The sequence below is a fragment of the Hemitrygon akajei genome, chromosome 7 (assembly GCF_048418815.1).
Source record: "Hemitrygon akajei chromosome 7, sHemAka1.3, whole genome shotgun sequence".
Classification (NCBI taxonomy): domain Eukaryota; kingdom Metazoa; phylum Chordata; class Chondrichthyes; order Myliobatiformes; family Dasyatidae; genus Hemitrygon; species Hemitrygon akajei.
Window position 1 is genome coordinate 142947783 of NC_133130.1, and position 20868 is coordinate 142968650.

Genomic DNA, 20868 nt, shown 5'->3' on the forward strand with positions numbered 1-20868 from the left:
CAATGGCAGGGATTGTTTGTTGTAACATAAAGTTGCTGGGATCTGCATCCAGGTTCTTTCAGTGTGCTTTCAGTGTGGTGGGAAAAGGGAGTGTCTGTCCACACCAACGTTTCCATTCCTGGTGGAATTGGCAGAAGGGATAAAGTTACTGGACATGTGACCAATGGATGGAGAGAGAGGGAGTTTACAGGACAACAGTGGGGCAAAGACCAAAGGCTGCAAAGATTGGTTCTGTCTTTTGTCAAACCTGAGAAGAACATTGAACTTCCTGCACTGCCCAAGTTTTAGAAACAAGAGAACAGAACAGTCATCTTTGACAAAGGGCTCTGGGTGATCCAAGTGCAACAGTTCAGAGGGTGGGGTGGAAGAAGTGGACGCACAATTTGTGGACAATAGAATTAACAAGAAGTCATTCTTTAACTGATGACCCAGTCCATTGCTGAAAGTGTGTGGGTGTCAGGAATTGTAGAGGATTCTTCACCCAAACGCAGAGCAGCAGAAACTATTTCATGGGGATCAATGACTTTAATAATAAACTGCAAAATCACAATCTATGAGGGGCCACAAAACAAGAGAGAACTGACACTCAACACTGACATGGAAACAAGGTTATAGATGATGAGGAGCAAATGGTTGAGGCTGACTGGTTCGTATGAAAGAACAAGAGTTGTGGATGAGAGCTGGGTTTAAATAGGCTGCAGGTGATGAGTTGGAAATCAGTGGCAGGTGACTCCTGTTATCTGAGTGGAGACTAGGTGGTTCCAGCTTGTGCAGGCCTGACAACAGGTGCTGGATACTGAAATGACATCAGAGTCACAGATGCAGGTCCACAGGAAACTGGTGATATTCACTGATGTTGTCATGTAGGTTGGTGCTGGTTCACTAATAACACAACAGCCTGGCAGAGACACTGTGTCTTTTCACCACATTCCCATCTATTCATTACTCACCATTCCGTTATACCACGCACACATTGTCCATTCTGGATTCAGCTCAATGGGGAACATTAAACAGAGGGATAGGCAGCCGTGTCTGAAATTGTCAACACTGAGAGGTCAGGATACCTTACAGCCTTGTTGTACTTATTCCAGAGGAGGCCCTGCGTGAGGAGTACGAGTCCGACTCTGCCCTGAGGGAGCTCGACATGCGAGAACTGGGTAAGTGTTCACATCTCCTTCTGTCTCTTCCTGTGCTGACAGTGACGGGTGAGGTTCCCCTCCCACCATTTCCCCAGCTCTACTCTGAGAGCAGTGTCTGCAAACAATGGTTAATACTGATATACATTTAAAAATTCAGTAATGTTTACAGGTTCAATGTCCATTTAGGAATTGGATGGCAGAGGGGAAGGAGCTGTTCTTGAATCGCTGAGTGTGTGCCTTCAGGCTTCTGTACCTCCTACCTGATGGTAACAGTGAGAAAAGGGCATGCCCTGGGTGCTGGAGGTCCTCAATAATGGACGCTACCTTTCTGAGACACCACTCCCTGAAGATGTCCAGCGTACTTTGTAAGCTAGTACCCAAGATAGAGCAGACTAAATTTACGACCCTCTGTAGTTTCTTTCGGTCCTGTGCAGTAGCGCTCCTCCCTACACCAGACAGTGATGCAGCCTGTGAGAATGCTCTCTGCGGTACATCTAGAGAAGTTTTTGAGTGAGTTTGTTACATACCAAATCTCTTCAAACTTCTGATGCAGTACAGTTGATGTCTTGCCTTCTTTATATCTGCATCGATATGTTGGGATTAGGTTAGGTCCGCAGAGATCTTGACACCCAGGAACTTGAAGCTGCTCACTCTCTCCACTCCTGATCCCTCTGTGAGGATTGGTATCTGTTCCTTCATCTTACCCTTCCTGAAGTCCACAATCAGCTCTTTTGTCTTGCTGATGTTGTAAGTAAGGTTGTCACTGTGCCACCACTCCACTAGTTGGCATATACGCCCTCACGCCTCCATCTAAGATTCTACCAACTATGGTTGTGTGATCAGCAGATTTATAGATGGTATTTGAGCTATGCCTAAACACACAGTCATGGGTATAGAGAGAGTAAAGCAGTGGGTTAAGCACAAACCCCTGAGGTGCACTAGTGTTGATAGTCAGCGAGGAGGAGATATTATCACAAACCTGTACAGATTGTGATCTTCCAGTCAGGAAGCTGAGGATCCAATTGCAGAGGGAGGTACAGAGTTCCAGGTTCTGTAACTTTTGGGAATGCTGGTGTTAAATACTGAGCTATAGTCGATGAACAGAATCCTGACATAGGTGTTTGTATTGTCCAGGTGGTCTAAATCCATGTGGAAAGCCATTGAGATTGCATCTGCTGTTGACTTATTGTGGCGATATGCAAATTGCAATGGGTCCCAGTCCTAGCTGAGGCAGGAGTTCAGTCTAGTCATGACCAACCTCTCAAAGTAATCCTTCACTCTAGATGTGAGTGTTATGGGGCGATAGACATTAAAGCAGCTCACATTATTCTTCTTGGGCACTGGGATCATTGTTGCCTTTTTGAAGCAAGTGGGAACTTGCACCGTAGCAGTAGAGGTTGATAATGTCCTCGAATACTCCTGCCAGTTGGTTGGCACAAGTTTTCAGAGCCTTACCAGGCTCTCCATTGGGTCTTTCTGCCTTCCGAGGGTTCATCCTCTTTAACAAAAGCCTAACATCGGCCTGTAAGACAGAGATCACAGGGTCATCAGGTGCAGCAGGGATTTTGACAGCTCTAATTATATTCTGCCTTTCGAAGTGGGCAAATAAGGCAGTGAGTTCATCTGGTAGTGAAGCATCGCTGCAATTCATATTATTGGGTTTTGCTTTGTAGGAAGTAATGTCTTGCAAACCCTGGCGGAGTTGTTGTACATCTGATGTCACCTCCAACCTGATTCGAAATCGTCTTTTTGCTCTTGAAATAGTCCTCTGCAAATCATACCTGGTTTTCTGGTACAGACCTGGGTCGCCAGCCCTGAATGCCACAGATGTAGCCATCAGCAGATAACGTACCTCCTGGTTCACGTCTTTTGATTTGGGAATGTACATCAAGTCTTTGTAGGCACACACTCATCCACACGGGTTTTAACAAAATCGGTAACAACTACAGCAAATTCATACAGATTCCTAGATGAATCCCTGAATACTGTCCAGTCCACTGATTCAAGGCAATCCTGTAAGTGCTCCTGTGCTTCCCTTGTCCAAAACTTCTTGGTCCTCACTGCTGGTACTACAGTCTTCAGACTCTGCCTATACTCAGGGAGTCAAAGTACAGCCAGGTGATCAAAATTCTGAAAGTGAGGGCATGGAATAGCACGGGTGGCATTCTTCATGGTGGTGTAGCAATGGTCCAGTGTGTTATTTCCTCTGGTATTGCAAGTGATCCGTTAATGGTAATTGCTTAGTGTTTTTTTCAGACTGCCCTGGTTAAAATCCCCCAAAACGATGGTGAAAGCATTAGGGTGTGGTGTTCCATGCATCTTGATCCCAATGCTCAGACCATCTAAAGCCTGATTGACATTGGTCTGAGGTGGAATGTATACCGCTATCAAAATGATCACCGATATCTCCCATGGTAGGTAAAATGGGTGGCACTTAACTGCTAGATATTCCAGGTCTGGTGAGCAGAATTGGGACAGCACTGATATATTTGTGCACCATGAGGAGTTGATCATGAGGCATAATTATCTACCTCTGCTTTTGAGACACTCTATAGATCTATCCTGACCATAAACCCGTTGATCAGAATTGCTGCATCCCGTATGTAAGGGGTTAACCAGGATTCAGTGAAACAAAGAACACCCACAGTCTAATGTCCCTCTAATTCAGTACCCTGGCTCTGAGGTCATCTGCATCAGCAGCTTGTCTCTTGTTAGTGAGCACCGTCTATTTATCCCAATTGTCTACAATAACCATCGGCTTTCACCACCACCTGTCCACTCACACCGAGATGCTGAGGCGTTTTTGTTGGTGCTGAGAGCGATTTAATGGAAGCTCTGATTGATGTTTAATGACGGAATAAGGGGCAGGAGGGAACTGCTTCGAGAATGAGTGTTTGGTGAAACTCTCGTGCAAATATTTTAATCAGAAGATCAAAACAATTTTTTTAAGAAGAGAGGGGTGCGGTGGGTCCCAGCTATAGGGGAGGGAGCTGTGGTGTAAAATAGTAGAAGGCAAGACAAGTGTGGAGGAAAGACAGACTCGCAAATAGACACGGTGACTAGGGTGTATTAATAAGAGTTCAAACAAAACAACGATGGCTTGGCAGTGCGATACTGTGAGAAGCAACATTCTCAAAGCTAGTAAACCGGGATCTGAATGCGGAAAACACGTGCCAGTCAATATAAATTTAACCGGATTAAACAGAAAACACTGGGGATTAACAAATCTGGTAAAGATCACAATAAATAATTTCAGGTGCTCTGGAAACCTTCACAGCCCAACACTCTCCAGCTCCTCAAGCTGTCACGAAGAGCTCAGATGGTGGTTTAGATCATGGCAGAAGCTTTGGTGTGTCAATATTTAGAAGTTGGGAGCTGAAAGACGAGATGAATTGTGAACATTGAGCCTGGAGGTAACAACATGAAGACATGTTGATGAAATGACAGAGATGACAAAACTAATGAAGGTGTAGGTAGGAAGTGTTTGAAAGAGGTTAAAAGCTCATTTTTTGACTTACAACTAATCTGACCACTCTTGTTGGCCCAGTTTATATCGTACTAATTTGAATGACATTTATCATTTGATAATGGTATGAAATCTGAGACATTTTGTGATTTCATGGGCATCCTGAAAGGAACCTGTCAATCTTTAGTGAAGATTACTGTTAAGTTTCCACTAGCTGTTGAATACATTGGGCAGGTAGTAATGTGTAACCCTCTCACTGTAGGCCTACAATGAGTTAGCTGTTACTGTGAATACAAACAACAGCAACATAAAGCTACAATACATGGGATTAACGATGAAAAGACCAGTAAATAAACGGGTCGAGGATGGATATGATTTGAGTATCCACAATGAAAGTCTTAATATTTCTTCTAAGGGAAGCTAAGGCAATCAGCTGTCTGAATACTGACAGACACCCATGCAAATTTAATGTTTACCAAAAAGCACTAATTTAGCTCACACCAGTCTAAACTCAGATGTAAATTTTATTGATAAAATATTTTAAGCTATAACAAATAAAATGAAGAAAAGAATCCAACGCATCTATCAGTCTAGAGTGGGCATGTAATCATTGAAGCTCATTCCCATGTAATCAGTCTAGTTTGTTTCACTTCATTTACTCACGGTACTGAAACAGTTCTGTACCAAAGAATCAGTCCAAACAAAAATAAAAATCAATACACTTTCAGACATCCATGGAAAGATGTTCAAACTGTCTCCTCTTGCCCTTTCTACAATTGTTGGGTGCTAGCTTTTTAACTGAAGGTTATCTACACATTCTCTGTGAGACGATAGTGTGCATGAGGCTTTCCAGACATCTGTAATGGTCCTTCCAAATTTGGTTCTGCAAGTGTTCCACTATGTTTGTTGTCTGTTTCTTCTCTCCATCTTTCTTGAAACTTTTTTGTTCTTTTCCCAGGCATCTTATTGGGCAAAGTGTTAACAACACAAATCCTACTGGTTAATTCAACAACCCTAACTTATTTATCAACTGAATTTTTATATTAAACATCAAAATGAAACACCCAAGAGAAAATGTATATTATCAAATCTATAATGTAATAAGAGGAACACTTTTTAATAGATTTGCATTTTGAGGAGATTTGCAAAATAAGATGCTGAACAGCATAACTGTATTGATAAAATAAAGCATGGTTTTTAACCAGGATATTACATTCTCCCCCTTCTAAAATAGGCACGTCCTCATGACTTTGTAAACCTTTGGAACATAGTAAACATTAATACTAACACAACACCTATACCCAATAACAATAACAATTATGTTTACCTTTATGTTCTGATAGTATTCAGGCATACGGCTTACAGCAATCAAATGAATTAAGCGATTACAGGACATCCAATCCATTTGTAAATGGAAGTAACATATTTCACTATTGACATTCACTCAACACTGATTTCCAGATGTGACGCATGCCAGCCTATCTGGCAGTTTCCCAACACTGAGACCTTCTAATCTCAGCTTCACTTTCATCTTCCTTTAATAGTTGATTCTCAGTCACTGCTTCATTAGTCTGAATCTTTTCTAGTGACTTTTCATGCTTACTTTGAGATGCTCCATCCTGTATACTATCCATTCCTTACTGCAAAACTCAGTTTCTCCTGCCCTCTGAGTAGACCTGGCTTCACCTTCTATTATATTGGAGTCTGTTTCACTTACTATCTAATATCACCTCTGCTTTTCCAGTGCATTCCCACTAGGTCTAGACTGAGGGGTTCTGACGTCTTTTAATCAGTTCCTCTTGGGGGGCTTGCATAAGGTAAGTCATGCCACATTCCAATTTCCCTATCTTCAGAGTCTGTACAGTGTTGAATGGATTCATCCGGTTTCTCTTTTATAATTTCTTCTTCATGCCATTCCACCAAAACCATCCTAGTGTCTTCAGCTTGTTTTTTTCCTTTTTTTCTTCTCCTTTGCTGAGATCTTTTACCAGGTGTAGGTTCTAGATCAGACTCTGGGTCAATATGTTCTCCCTGCCCTAGAGGTAAAAAATGGTTCTGATGGAGAATTTTTAACGGACCATTTCCATCTTCTGGTTTCAGCCAAAAACAAACTGGCAAGTTTAGCTTCTGAGCCTGAGGTTCCAAAACAAAGATCCACGTAATTTGGCTTTGCGTCCGAACATTAATAATATGGCGAGTAGCCAATGTCTTCGTTCTGAGTTTGGTTGTAGCCGTGCACACGATTTCCAATATACTGACTCCATTTGCTCTTTTTCTTGGCATCAAGAGTTCCACCATGTCTAACAATGTCCTGTTAAATCTCTCAAGATGAGGATTGCCTTGATATCACATTGTCCTTGACATTGTACTTGACTTCTCAACTCTAAGCATGGTCAGTAACTCATGTATGAGGCGGCTTTCAAAATCCGTTCCCTGATCACTGTGCTTTCTTCTTGGGAGGCGCACCCACAGTCTTGGGTCTTGGCCATGTGGTTACTACTTCTATCTGAGAAGGGTCTGTGTCCTACATAGTTGGCTGACGTCTTACAGAACTGGCACTTCTTTGAAACCTTCAGCTTTCAGGTGGTCTGACACCTTCACTGGTCTTGTCTCATGCTCCTCCAGTGTTGACCCAAATACTCTGAGATCATCCAAGTACAAAAGTACCTGATGCAGATTCATGTGTCCAATAGAATGCTCCTTGACACGTTGGAAGTTAGCCCATGCTCCTGATGTGCCCTGGGGCATCCTTTCAAACTGAAAAAAATTGAAGAGGATGTATCAATGCTGTCTTTCATTTATCAGACTCACTGATTCATATTTGGTAATACCCACATTAAATCCAACACACTGAACCATTTGCATCTACCTAAGCAGGCCAGAACATCTTCAATCTGTGGAACTCTATGTTGGTCTGGAGTTTTACATCTGTTCAGTGTTCTGTAATCAATATATGTTCATATTTTCCCATTCCTTTTCCTCACAACCACAATAGGCATTGCATAGGGACTCCTCGCCTCAGTGATAATTCCAGTGTCCTTAAGTTTCAGCAGGTGCTGTCTAACATCTTCAACCTCCGCTGGTCCAAACCGGTGAAACTTCTCTCTTCTGTCACTCTGATAGTTTGGTGAGTACTAATATCAAACTCATCAGTAGAAAAGATGACTTTGTGTTCCAATGTCCTATCAGTTAGATTCTGTCTCCATTTCTCTGGTATTGGTAAATCGTCAAAGTTGAATGACTTTGATGTCAACTTTTCCAATGCAGGAGACTGTTTCTTTTTCTCCACTGTAACACTAGAAAATACCACCACAGGAAAGAGATGTACAATCTGCATGCAATGTCTGAGGATGGCATTTCTTCCTGACATGTTCCTGACAATTATTGTCCCCTGTTAGAATAATCAGCCAAAACTTTCTATTGTTCAGGTCTCACTAACCCTCGTGCAAGTAAGAATGATTCTTCCTACTTATAATCAGGAGCATCCACAGAAATGTCTAGGGTGCTGAGCACTCCTGAAAATTTGGCAGCTCCCAGTCACTCTAACTACTCCGCCATAACATAGAGCAATTGGTTAACAGTTCCAAATCTGAAGAACACTGATGATAGGAGTCAATGGTAAATGAGACAAATACCTGTTGTAAAAGGATCTGGAGAGTAAAGTAACTTGAGAACCTGTGTCAATTATAGCTCTAGCATAAATGCCTTCAATCTGCATGGATACATTAGAACTTGGTCCCACTAAGCCTTCAGGAAAAGTGGTTGGCATTTAGCATTTCCGTTGATACACTGATTGGAATGTATTTGCTTTCTCACTTTCAGCTTCCACCATTGGCTAGCAATCTTGCAAAATGCAGAGCTGAATGTGTAATTTGTTCTTGCCAGTACACATCCCCTCCAACAGCAAGCCTCATATGGTGCCTCCTTGCTGGCAACACATGGAAATTGAACTCCTTTCAGACTCAGGCTAAACTGCACAGGATAGGGAGGGGGTCTGGACCCTGCACATGTAGCACACAGGCCCAAAGGTGTGCGGACACATCCTGGTGCTCGTGAAACAGATACCCGACTATGGATAAGAAGCCCCACTGTCATGTTGGCAACCTTGGGAGAAATGAAGGCTACTGGAGTAAATACAGACAGCAAATCCAGAGTGGAGCCCCTAAAGTGTCTGGACACCACTGACCATCCTCCCGGCAGCTCCTGCAGCCAAGCTGGTGCCAAACGTATTGCTTCATAAGCTTTCCTTTGTACTGCTGGTGAGGCCAAGAGGAGGACCATAATAACAGGACCTCTCAAGATCTCCATACCTCGGGTGGGAAGGAGTTGCAATACACCTTCAGACACACAGCATTACCGAATGAGGCCTGAGCTCACACGTTGCAGGGAGACCGCGATTGCAATGAGTCACATACGGTATATTCCAGAGAGAACTCTGTACTTACGTCTGCCGATGATACCAATTTATGGGGGACAGGAAACGGTTTAGGAGGGTGCAGGACGTAGGAACAGAACACTTGCAGAGTGAGTGAGTGAGCAAAACTGTGGCAGGTGAAACACAATGCACAAAGTGTTACGTACCCGTGGCTATCTTGTACCTGTCACGTGACCATGATGAAATTGAGGCTATGTTGGTAATAAGGTAATGGTCTTGTGATGGTGGAGTGACATCATTTTCCCGCCAGTGGGAGGTCACGTGATAGTTTTTTTCAACAGGGTATAAAAGGAGAACCCCTTCCTGTGACGTGGGCAGTTTGTGGCTGAATTCACTAGTGATTCCATGATGCTGTGTATTCTATGTTATGACGCAGTTTTATTTTAAAGTGGAGTTTTACCTTCTGCCTTAGGCCAAAGGTTATTGCCGGCAGTTTTGCTACAATACCGCCAGTTAAAGTGCAGTTGGAGAGTGAAGATTCAGCGAAGTTCGGGAAGCTGAAAGATCGATGAAAGTTGATGTCGGTTGTGAAGCAGGTTCGACCTTTATTTAATCTTCGCATGAGGAATTAGTAACTTGCGTCCATGATAACTCCTGTTTTGCCAAAAAAGAGCAGAGAGCTGGATGCAGAGTTTTACCAAGGAAAGGTCAGTGCCTTTAAGCCGTTTCATTTTCTTCAATCATAAATCCCTTGGCAAAGCATACTTCAGCTGGGATCAGCAGTAACGCCACGAAAGAGATTTTTAAAATATTTCAAGGGAAGTCTCTCCTAAGCGACTGTGTAAACATTTGGACTTTCGCATTACTATTTCTAAGAACTTTTTTTTCATTATCACTTTAAGAATTGTTCTCGCATTCTTGCTTTAAGAACTGTTCGAGCTGCCGTATCGCAGCTGACTTCCAGTTAAGTTAGTCATTTGTTTACTTTTGGGGCGTTTTTTAGCAGTGTTTAATAAATGTTTTATTTGTTATAAAAAAAACCTGTCTTATTTATATATTCATTGTTGCTGGATCATAACATTTGGGGGCTCGTGCGATCTGAATCCATTTTTGAGTTTAAATGCTTGTTTGATTTTTGATCGGTGTTTTGGAAAAGGGGAATATTAGATTCTTTTGTTTGATTGGCTTGTGAGTGGTATTTGGCAACAATGAATATTGATGAATTCCTGGAATCACCTGATTGGGAGTTATTAGCGAAGGCAAAAAAGAGTGATGTATCCAAGATTGCTAGTAGGTTGGAACTAAAAGGTATTCTGAGAGCTACATCAAAGGCTGTAATTCAGAGAAAAATTGTGTCACACTATGTAGATTTGGGTGATATTGATGAATCAATTTTAGATTTGTTTCCAATAAGTACTCTAGAGACGCAGTTACAAATCAAACAACTGAAGTTACAGCAAAGTAAAGTGGACTTAGAGTGTTGTAGGTTAGAAGCTGAAAATTAAAAAAAGGGAATTTGAATTTGCGATGGCGGAATTTAGATCTGAGAATCAGTCTCCGGGTTCTAGAGAAACGTTTGTTGTTAGTCAGGAAATTAAATTGGTCCCTCCATTTAGTGAACCAGAAGTAGAAATGTACTTTGAAACAATTGTTCTGATTTCAGAGTGGCCGGAAGAGAAATGGTAATTAAAGTGTAATTAAAGGCAAAGCACAACAGGTTTATACAGTTTTAACTGCTGAGCAAGCACTTGATTATGATACTGTGAAATTACACATATTGAAGGTGTATGAGTTAGTCCCAGAAGCTTATAGAGAAAGATTTAGAAATTTGAAGAAATCTATGGAAAAAAATTATGTGGAATTTGCCTACGATAAAGCTGTGTGTTTTGAGAGATGGGTTTCCTCTAAAAATGTAAATGGGGACTATAATAAAATTGAAAGAGCTTATTTTAATGGAGGAATTTAAAAGGAGCATTCCTGTTGAAGTAAGGACATACTTAAATGAGAGAGACATTGCTACATTGCAGGACTCTGCTAAATTAGCTGATGAGTATGCTTTAATCCATAAGAATAAATTTCCTCAGGGCAGAACTTTTAAAAGGAAAAATAACACAGAGACTCAAGGTAAACCAGAAATTAAATCAGAAGTTAATGAGAAAGGTAAGAAAGAAGGAAAATCTGTGAAGGAAAGACAGTTTGGTCCCATTTGCAACTATTGTAAGAAACCTGGTCACGTAATAGCTAATTGAAAAAGAAAGAAAAGGAAGCAGTCCCAGATGCTTGTGTGCAACATACTGAAACACCTGTAAATCCACAGGGTTTGATAAACACAAATGAGGTTTTGTTAGAGTCTGACCAAGTTAAAAAGGGATATGATCATTTTATAACTGAAGGGTTTGTATCCTTGAAAGAAGGATCTACTCCGGTGACAATAAAAATCCTTAGGGATACTGGAGCTTCTCAATCACTGATGTTAGACTGTGTTAAAGTTTAATGAAGAGTCTGATACTGGTGAGGTAAATTATATACGAGGTGTTGAGAGTGCCCTTATGCCTGTATATTTGCATAAAGTAAATTTAAAATCAGGGTTAGTTACAGGACTTGTTAAAGTAGGATTACAATCGAGCTTACCTGTGAAGGATATTTCTTTATTGTTAGGTAATGACTTGGCAGGTGGACAAGTTTTCCCTGAAGTGCATTTGACAATAGAATCAGAGGAACCACGGATGGATTCTAACACAAATTCTTCCTGTGTTGTAACTCGAGCAATGGCTAAAAAGATTGATGTGCAGAATGAGGTTGTTATTCATGATTGTTCAACTCGGGATTCAAGTTTTGAGGATGTGTCAGAAACTTTCTTACCTTCCTTGTTTGAACAAGATTCTTGGAGTAAGTTTGACCATGAAGATTTGTCTTTGTCTTTGAAGGAAATGATAGCAGAGCAGAGTAGAGATCCTGAGATTATCAAATTAAGAGAACAAACTCTTCTGGATAGTGAAATTGATAAGGTGCCAGTAGGATATTATTTTGAGAAAGGAGTGTTGATGAGGAAGTGGAGACCGCCTACAATTCCTGCAAGTGATGAATGGAATGTTGTTTACCACGTAGTTGTTCTTAAAGTTTATCGAAATGAGATTTTAACTTTAGCTCATAGTGTGTCCTTGGGTGGACATCAAGGCGTAAGGAAAACTGTTCACAAGATTTTAAAACATTTTTATTGGTGTTACATATCCCGTAACTGGATCACTTACCAGCAAAGATAGAGAGGTCCACTGAAGTCTGATGGCCCCATTTTTAAACCGTTTTTATTTATAAAGGGGCACAAAAGAAGGTTAATACAAACATGCAGATACCATAAGTCGTCAATACTCAATCTAAAGTGCAGGTATAGTAATGATCAATCAGAAATAAGCTCTATCGTTGTCTAGGGGATAATATCTTGTCAATTTGGAAAAAGATAACAGTCATTCAAAAAGTCGACAGGCTTCAGCCTTCTGGGAACCGCTGAGTTTCCCGTGTTGGAGAGAGAGAGAGAGATTGGTGAGAAAAGGAACACTTGCCCAGGTCCTTACGAAGCAAAGCGGTGGAATCAGGAGAGCAGGCTTTCCTGTTGTTAGTTAAAAGCAATTGTCCGTGATTCCAGCCACAGACTCCCGATTCGGAATCTAACGTACGTGGCTTCCTTCAAAATGGCTTCCCGCTACAACGGGATCGCTAACGTGTCTCCTTGGTGCATCTGAAGGGGTCGTTCCCCCCCCCCCCCCCGACCCTCCTTTATATTTCCTCACGAGATCACAGGTGTCAATCTCTCTCTCAACCAGCCCACTTTGCCCGAGGGCTTTACACGTGGTCTTCATGAGACAATAGCCAGGGTCGCTTTATTCTGCTTCCCGGTGGAACGTGGTCTTCAGCACGTCTCCCTCTCTCTCCCATTTCCTGTGGCTGTTCAGCACGTCTCTCTCTCTCTTGGGTCATTGACCCCCCCCCCTTCACTAGGGCTCTTGCTATTCTCGCAAAGGAGGGGGCTGGTATCATAACACCTCCCCTCTTAAACGTTTTTTACCAGCAGTTAAAAAAACAGTGGTATAGAGTCTTACAGGATTTCTTTTTTTTTTACCTACCACCATACACAAACATTTCTTTTCACAGAGTACTACTGTTATACATTCAAGTCAGTACCTAAACAGTTAACGATTACAGTGTCCCTTTCTTTAATATCTTAACATCGCGTACCGTACTGAAAATCTTGTAGCATCGGACTTCAATTAACCGTCGCCTCTTTTTCGGGGAGTCCCCCCGTGGGGAACTTGAGTAACTTGGCGTGGTGAACTCCCGTCTCGTTCATCGGGGTCATCTTATCAACACCACTTAGACTATTTCCACCCAATTCTGTAATTTTACCCAGGCGGCTAGCCCTTTTGTCAGGACCATGCAGGCTGATGGGTTTCTGTTCGAACCTTTCCCTCAGCCCGCATTTAAATTTTGGCTCTTGCACAGCGCGCTCTTGAATAACAACAGTGTGTGGGGCACCTTTACATTCCAGATCCACCTGTAATCGATGTGCAGGCACCGCATTCCCAAGCCCTCGTTTCTGTAGCTTGGTTGCTTCTTCTGACACCAATCTAAACTTTAAATTTTCTTCATTCGATTTGGGAACTACAAACTTCCCGTTCCCTTCAATAATGATGTTTATTCCCCTATGGTCGAGTTCCACTTTAAGGTTCACCACCCCTTCGTGTACCAACACCTGGGAACCCTCCCTTCCCCCAATTACCAGGGTTAACCCTGTCTTCACTAAACCCAGTCCATCTGACCCACAGGGACTGCATTCCTTTTCAACTGAATCAAATACCTCAGACTTGTTCTGAGCTCCGTTACTAGGTTCAGTACCACGTGCATCCACATCTTGGACACACTCAAACGGGACATCTGCCTCTCCCAGGCTTTCAATACCCGTACCCTTTTCAGATTCTAAATTCCCCTGATCCTCCCAGTTCCTCTCTGGGCAACTCCCTTCCAGACTAAACTCAACCCCACGGGCTGAAACAACCTTGTCTGCCAACCCAGCGGACCTCTCCAAGGTAATGGCATCCTTTTAATCTAGGACTGACTTCATCTCATTATCGGGAACACCTTGATAACTCTCAACTTCTTCAAACAGGGCTGCCACCCCCGACAGATCATCCATGTCCAACTCTGGACCTTTTAACAGCTTTTCCCGTCTCTCATCTTTATTCCCTACCTCTAGGACCTTTCTCTTCGCTAAGGGAAGATCTCGCTCCTCTCCCTTAACCCCTTTCACTTTACTACTCTTAGGTTTACCATCCTCAGAACCCTCATGGTACAGGGTCGGTAGGACCGTCTCGGCCAAATCAATACTGGCCAGATTTAAACTGCTCGCTTGCTCAGCTGCCTTTCTCGACAGGCTGCGAATGCTCGCGCCTGTGGTACAGACTGGAGATGCGAGGGGCGGGGCTGCAATCCTCACAGGCTGTTTGAGCCGCTTCCAGATTTGCCCCCCGGCTAAATCATTTCCGAGGAGGACGTCCGCGTCAGTTCTCGGGAATTCTGCTGGCACCCCTATTTCGACTGGTCCAGAAACCAGCTCACAATCCATAATTACCTGATGTAGGGGCACCATTTCTATTCTTGTACCTATCCCCTTCACGGCGACCATTCCCCTTCTCCGACCGAAATCTAGTATCTCACGGCGGATCAACGACAGCTCCGCCCCGGTGTCTCGCCAGATTCGGACAGGAATGGGTGGGTCTCCCCCCTTCACGGACACGGTTCCGGGTGACAGCCAGGACTCGGACCCTTCTCGTACTCTGTCTTCCCGGGGCTCTCTCGTCGATTGACTGATTACCACGGCACACCCGATAGGGACCGCTGCTCTCCCTGTTTCTGGCTCCTTCCTTGGAGCAAACCACCTAGAGGCAATATGTCCTCCCTTCCCACAATTGAAACAGGTCAAGCCTGGAAATCTCGGGCCGCCTGGCCTTTTCCCCTCGACCTTACCACTAGCTCCCGGCGGGACCTCTGCCTCAGCCGGCGGACTTTCCCTACCGTTCCGACGGTCTCTCGGGTAACTTTTTGGCGAGGAGAACTTTATCCTGTGGGTTAGGGCATATTCTTCTGCGAACCTAGCAATTTCTGAGATGGACTTATTCGCCTTCTCATTCAAGTACATCTGGATCTCCTCCGGAACACACCCTTTTAATTCCTCGATCAGAAATAACTCCCTGATACGCCCATAATCCCCATCCACCTGTTCCTCGGTGCACCAACGGTCCAAGAGCACACCCTTTTCGTAGGCTAGTTCGGTATACGTTTGATTCCACCCTTTCCGTAAATTTCTGAACCTTTGTCTATACGCTTCAGGTACTAGCTCGTAACTCCGGAGAATGGCCTCTTTTACTTTGGCATAATTTTCCGCTCCCCCTGCCTCGACACCCAAGGCCGCATATGCTCGTTGTGCCTTCCCCTTCAACACACTTTGTAACAACGCCACCCACTGCTCTTTGGGCCACTTTTGATTTACTGCCACCTTTTCAAAAAGCAAGAAATAACTATCAACATCCGACTCTTCGAATGGAGGTACTACCCTCAACTCCCGACTAACATTAAACCTCTCCTCTCGATCTAACCCTAGATCTCTTCGCTCTTTCTTTAACTTCTCCACCTCCAAGTCATGTTCCCTCTGTTCTCATCTCTCCTCATACTCTCTTTGCTTTTCAGCTCATTCCTTCTCTTTCTCGGCTACTTCTAGCTCTTTTAGCTGAATTTCATGCTGTCTTTGCTTTTCAGCTTGGTCCCGTTTCACCTCTAACTCCTTTATGTGGAACGCCTGCTCCCTGTCTTTCTCTCTCTCAGCCGCTTCCAGCTGCTTCATTTTAAATTCATGTTCCAACTTTAATTTCTCCAACTCTAGCTGATCCATTCCACTTGCTGGTACTTTTTCAGGGATATTTTCCAAGACCCCAGCTTCAAACACTTTCTTCCCAATGCAATACCGAGTTATGGCCCCTCGCACCTCCTGCTTTTACATGGACAACCTCACTTCTGCGAGGTCCAATCCCTTCGCCAAATTTAACAAGTCTGATTTGGTGGCCACCTTTAGTGCCTCTACAGTCGGGTTTTTCATAAATTCATCCATGTCCATCTTTGCTGGTTTCCCATCTGGCTACCCACATACCAGATCCAATTTATTTTATGTATTTATTTATAAACCCAATTCACTGCCCTCCTAATTTTGGTTTCAAATCCCGGACAAGCCCCCACGTTGTTACGTATCCCGTAACTGGATCACTTACCAGCAAAGATAGAGAGGTCCACTGAAGTCTGATGGTCCCATTTTTAAACCGTTTTTATTTATAAAGGGGCACAAAAGAAGGTTAATACAAACATGCAGATACCATAAGTCGTCAATACTCAATCTAAAGTGCAGGTATAGTAATGATCAATCAGAAATAAGCTCTATCGTTGTCTAGGGGATAATATCTTGTCCATTTGGAAAAAGATAACAGTCATTCAAAAAGTCGACAGGCTTCAGCCTTCTGGGAACCGCTGAGTTTCCCGTGTTGGAGAGAGAGAGAGAGATTGGTGAGAAAAGGAACACTTGCCCGGGTCCTTACGAAGCAAAGCGGTGGAATCAGGAGAGCAGGCTTTCCTGTTGTTAGTTAAAAGCGATTGTCCGTGATTCCAGCCACAGACTCCCGATTCGGAATCTAACGCACGTGGCTTCCTTCAAAATGGCTTCCCGCTACGACGGGATCGCTAACGTGTCTCCTTGGTGCGTCTGAAGGGGTCGTCCCCCCCAGACCCTCCTTTATACTTCCTCACGAGATCGCAGGCGTCAATCTCTCTCTCAACCAGCCCACTTTGCCCGAGGGCTTTACACGTGGTCTTCATGAGACAATAGCTAGGGTCGCTTTATTCTGCTTCCCGGTGGAACGTGGTCTTCAGCACGTCTCCCTCTCTCGCCCATTTCCTGTGGCTGTTCAGCACGTCTCTCTCTCTCTCTTGGGTCATTGACCCCCCCCCCCTTCACTAGGGCTCTTGCGATTCTCGCAAAGGAGGGGGCTGGTATCATAACACTGGCCTGGTTTAAAAAAAGATGTGGCGATGTTTTGCAGAACGTGCCATACTTGCCAAATTGTGGGAAAACCAAATCAAGTTACACCAGTGGCTCCATTGCAACCTATTCCAGCATTTGGTAAATCGTCTTCTAAAATTATTATAGATTGTGTAGGTCCATTACCAAAAACAAAAACTGGTTATTAGCACTTGTTGACTATCATGTGCACTGTGTCTAGGTTTCCAGTACCACTTAGGAATATAACAGCTAAAACTGTAATGAAGGCTCTTATAAAATTCTTTACTTATTTTGGGTTGCCTAAGGAAATACAATCTGATTAAGGCAGTAATTTTATGTCTGGATTGTTTCAACAGATAGTTTATTAATTGGGAGCTAAGCAAATCACTTCGTCTGCATACCATCCAGAATCGCAAGGTGCCTTGGAGAGGTTTCATTCTACCCTCAAGAGTATGATTAGGACGTATTGTGTGGAGAATGAAAATGATTGGGATGAGTGTTTACACTTACTTCTATTTGCAGTAAGTGAGTCGGTCCAAGAATCATTAGGTTTCAGTCCATTTGAACTTGTATTTGGGCATAGAGTTAGAGGACCTTTAGCCTTACAAAAAGAACAATGGATTAATAAAGAAGTACACACTAATTTGTTGGACTATGTTTTAAAATTTAAGGACAGATTACATAAAGCTTGTAGCTTAGCCAGGGAAAATTTAAAATTTGCTCAGGAGAAAATGAAAACCTGGTATGATAAAGAAGCCAGGATGAAGACATTTAAGCCTGGAGATAAGGTGCTGGTTCTTTTCCCAATGCAAACGAATCCTTTACAAGCTAAATTTCATGGTCCTTATGAAATTGTGTCTAAAATCAATGATGTGGATTACATGATAAAAACTACAGATCATAGAAGGCCAACTCAACTTTGCCATATAAATATGATAAAGCCATATTATGAGAAACAGTCTGCTACTATGACTGTTGTGGTCAATAATAATGAGTCTGATCTTACTAGGAGCATAATAGATGATTCATCTGAAGCTCATTCTAAACCTAACATTGTTTCTGTCAGATTACCAAACTCAACCATTCTGGAAAATATTGATGATAAATTAGCACATTTACAGCCAGAGCAGAAGCAGCAGATGAAACAATTAATTTTTAAATATAAGGATTTATTTCCAGATTTTCCTAGAAGGACCACTGTAGCTTCACATGATGTAAACGTTGGAGATGCCAAACCCATTAAACAACACCCATATAGGATGAACATGGAAAAATATGAACTTACTGAGAAAGAAATTAAATATATGTTAGAGAATAATATTATTCGACCTTCTAACTCGAATTGGAGTTCACCTTGTGTTATGGTGCCAAAATCAGACGGTAGTATTAGGTTTTGTACGGACTACAGGAAGGTGAATACTGTGATGAAAACAGATGCGTATCTAATTCCTAGAGTAGATGATTGTGTAGATAAAGTGGGAAAAGCAAAATTCCTTACAAAGACTTGATTTATTGAAGGGGTATTGGTGTGTTCCATTAATGGATAGAGGTAGAGAGATTTCTGCATTTGTAACTCCATCTGGGTTATATGAATATAATGTTCTTCCATTTGGGATGAAGAATACCCCAGGTACTTTCCAGTAGATGATTAACTCTGTGATTCAGCGATTAAAAGATACAGATGCTTATATTGATGATTTAGTGACAGGAAATTATACTTGGGAAGCACACATTATTGCGGTTGAGAAATTACTTGAAAGGCTTTCAAAAGTTCCTAACTATTAATTTAGCTAAAAGTGAATTAGAACATGCCATTGTAACTTACCTTGGTTATGCTGTGGGTCAAGGTAAGGTAGCTCCTGCTCAGGCAATTTTAGAGATTCCCACTCCAACTCGGAAAAAACTCTCAGAAAATTTCTGGAAATGGTAGGATATTATCGAAAATTTTGTAAGAATTTTGCTAATGTTGCCCTTCCATTAACTAACCTCTTGAAAAAGAATGAGAAGTTTGTGTGGACAGTGCCTTGTAAAGAAGCATTTGAAAAACTGAAAACTATGATATGTCAACAACCTGTGCTCAAGGCACCTGATTTTGAAAAACCTTTAGCTGTAGATGCTAGCGATGAGGCTGCAGGAGCAGTATTATTGCAAAAGAATGAGGGTGATGAGGTTGATCATCCCATAGCTTACTTTTCTAAGAAATTTAATAAGCATCAAAGAAACTATTCAACAATAGAAAAGGAATTGTTATCTCTTGTTTTGGCCTTAGAACATTTTGATGTATATATTGGTACAACTCAAAAACCACTTATTGCCTACACTGACCATAATATGTTAGTGTTTCTGAGTAAGATGAAAAACAAAACTAGATATTATTAAATTGAAATTTAATGTTACAAGAGTACAATATTTTAATAACTCATATTAAAGGTAAAGATAATGTAATTGCTGATTGTCTATCTCAAAGTTGAATGTACAATGTAAGTTTTTTATGGAGTGATATTTTAACATTTGTAACACTCCTGTGTAATAATTTGTCAGTTGATGTATGATAATACTATATACTGTGTATGGGGTAAATTTTATACATTTGTGAATTTTTTTTCTTGTGTAAGTAATTGTTAAAATTTTGTTCTTGACAGATCAAAATTTTTTTTTGGAGGGAGGTGTTATCTTGGACCTGTCGCGTGACCATGATGTAATTGAGGCTATGCTGGATATGAGGTAATGGTCTTGTGATGGTGGAGTGATGTCATTTTCCCGCCAGTGGAAGGTCATGTGATAGTTTTTTTTCAACAGGGTATAAAAGGAGAACCCCTCCCTGTGACGTGGGCAGTTTGTGGCTGAATTCGCCAGTGATTCCATGTTGCTGCACATTCTATGTTATGATGCAGTTTTATTTTAAAGTATTTTACTTTCTGCCTTAAGCCAAAGGTTATTGCCAGCAGTTTTGCTACAATACCGCCAGTTAAAGTGCAGTCGCAGAGTGAAGATTTGTTGAAGTTTGGGAAGCTGAAAGATCGAGGAAAGTTGATGTCAGCTGTGAAGCAGGTTCGACCTTTATTTAATCTTCACACGGGGAATTAGTAACTTGCGTCCATGATAACTCCTGTTTTGCCAAAAAAGAACAGAGTTGGATGCAGAGTTTCGCCAAGGAAATGTCAGTGCCTTTAAGCCGTTTCATTTTCTTCAATCGTAAATCCCTCGACAAAGCTGGGATCAGCAGTAACGTCATGAAAGAGATTTTTTAAATATTTCAAGGAAAGTCTCACCTAAGTGACTGTGTAAACATTTGGACTTTCACATTACTACTCCTAAGAACTGTTTTCGCATTCTCGCTTTAAGAACTGTTCGAGCTGCCGTATCACAGCTGACTTCCGGTTAAGTTAGTCGTTTGTTTACTTTTGGGGTTTTTAGCAGTGTTTAATAAATGTTTCATTTGTTATAAAAAACCTGTCTCAATTATATATTCATTGTTGCTGGATCGTAACACAAAGTCTGTGTCATTCTCCCTGGATTGAAGAAGAATAAATGTGAGAGGAGCTGGTGAGAACGTAATGATCCAGGACTTGGTAAAGATTCAACACACAGATACAAAAAGATTGACACTCCAGTGTGACTTTAGGGAGATGTTGAGGACTCTCCGCTGGATATGATGTATTGGTTCCATACACCTTCGGGCAGACCTCACCTGCCCAACATCTTCAACTCTGGGCAGATCTCTGGTGTCCATGGAGGGAATTGACCAAATCGATCACTGCAATACCATCGCTGGCCTGCAGCGTAGCATTAG